The sequence below is a fragment of the Sinocyclocheilus anshuiensis genome, unplaced genomic scaffold (genome assembly GCF_001515605.1).
Source record: "Sinocyclocheilus anshuiensis isolate Anshui unplaced genomic scaffold, SAMN03320099.WGS_v1.1 scaffold1408, whole genome shotgun sequence".
Taxonomy (NCBI): domain Eukaryota; kingdom Metazoa; phylum Chordata; class Actinopteri; order Cypriniformes; family Cyprinidae; genus Sinocyclocheilus; species Sinocyclocheilus anshuiensis.
In genome coordinates, this window is record NW_015547704.1 from 552,209 (window position 1) to 554,650 (window position 2,442).

The window sequence follows — 2,442 nt, forward strand, 5'->3', positions numbered from 1 at the left end:
CCCCACTGGATGCAACAAATGCCTCGTTTATAATGGGTTTTAATGTTTTTGTCTCGTCGCTCCGGCCGGGACACGGCATCATCACAGTATGGTGAGGGGCGTAACATTTCTGTCACACGCTTGAGGCATTCGGCCAATCAGAAAGCACTGGATAGCTGGCCAATCAGAGCACACCTCGCTTTTCAGAACGATGAGCTTTGTAAAAATCAACGCGTTTCAGAAAGGCGGGGCATAGAGGAGAAACAATAATGTACAGTATGTGGAAAATAATGTGTTTTTTGAACCTTAAACCGCATAAACACATTTCATTACACCAAATACACAAAATAATGTTCTTTTTAGCAGCATCATATGACCCCTTTAATGTTTGCTTTGATTTATTTTTGTACTGTGGATTATTTTCTCATCCAGTTTTTTTAAAGGGGGGCACCACCTCCATTGCCTCCTTGGAGGAAGCGTCCCTGCATCAATGTCATCATGATGTGAGCTCAGTTGACACACATAGGTGCTAGTGTACTTATTTGTGGGAGACAGTAAAGTTTCAGAAATCAAAATTAACCTTTTTGAAGCATTTTTATGTATTTATTTTTTATATATTTTACATACTGTTACTAAATTTACTGTAGATATATTTTATGTAGATTACATTAGTGTTATATTTATTATATATTATATAAAATATGTATTAAATGTACACTGATTACTCTTAAAAATCTAATTATTTGCAGTGTTTATTATTTTTAGTGAATCTTTCAGTGTAGCCTAATGAGTGCTAATCAATGTTTCTGTTTATTTGAAGGCTTTTATGAGCTATATGAACGTCTGGATTACTTTAAAGGTCATTTTTTTTAATAGCTCATTCAATGTTATTTTAATGTGGTCATTATTTAGAGAAATTAAGAAAGAACTACAAACTAGTGAAAAGTATTTTGTAATTTTATGAAACTGGTTCAAGTAGGTTATAGGCCTATTTGTTATTGTTTATATTTATCGTCATGTTTTACACGGCACATTGCCATCTAAACGACAGCGAAAGTTTTCACAATACAGTTTGTTCAGCTGACCCGTACTTAACTGTGAAAGTTTTCACAAATCAGAATAGTTAAGTTAAGGGCTCAGGGAAGGGTTAAATGACAAAAACTATACTGTGAAACCTTTTAGCAAATCAGAAAATAGAAGCCAAAGGACTCAAGGAAAGGTACAACAACCAAACCTTTATATTGTGAAAGATTACACAAATCACAATAGTCTATTAGAGCAGTGTATGATTTATTTAATGGCTTGGAAAACCGTTATTCACTGGAACAGCAACGTATGACCTTATGATAGAAGAACAAGAGAGCAGTGCAAAGAGAAGCACTGACACACGATAAACTGCGTTTGGGAAAGTTTCATAAATCGAGTTTGACCTAAAAACAATGTTTTTGTATTCCAGCAGTCTGCGTGTTTATTGGTAATAGACGTTAAACATAAAGAACACTTATTTTTCACATTCCTTACTAGCGGGCTTACCAAGGGGTTTACGGACAAGAGCTTTGCTGTGAAAAAATTCACAAATCAAGCTGTTGAAAATGACACAGGTTTCAATCTTCTAAGTGGCCAACTTTTGGAGCTATAGGCATTATAAAATTAAGAGTCGCACTTATTTTTCACATTCCTTACTAGCGGGCTTACCAAGGGGTTTACGGACAAGAGCTTTGCTGTGAAAAAATTCACAAATCAAGCTGTTGAAAATGACACAGGTTTCAATCTTCTAAGTGGCCAACTTTTGGAGCTATAGGCATTATAAAATTAAGAGTCGCAATGAAAAAAAACCCCCCTGATTTCGGCCAGGAGGACAGCGTCACCTGTATTCACAAATCATGGAGAACGACATTCGGTTTTATTTTCATGTCTATGACAGCACACTGTGTATTTATAGCCAAAAGAAATCTGAATATTATACCGCAAACTATCTTTACTGCGGGGCAGCCACTGGCAATATCTCTGTCCCAGGTAGCCAAAATGGTTTGGCTCGATAATGGCCCAGATCCGGCAGGCCAGATGAAATAACTCGGCCCGGCTGCGGTTGCCAGAGTTGGCATGGACATGGGACGAATGACGCCCCAGAATCGGCCCAAATACACTGGCCCGAGTCCGGCTGCCAAAACTGCCGGCATTGGGCCACAATCACGCCGACAAGAATTGAAACACTTAGCCAGTACTGGCCTGAGTCTGGGTACTGAAACTAGGTCAACACCACCAGCACTGGGCCACAATCACACCGAAGAGAAATGAAACACTTAGCCAGTACTGGCCCGAGTCTGGGGACTGAAACTGAGCCGACACCACCAGCATTGGGCCACAATCACACTGACGAGAAATGAAACACTTATGGCGCTTTTCCACTGCGTGGTACGACTCGGCTCGGCACGGCTCAGTACGGCACGGCACGGTTCGGCT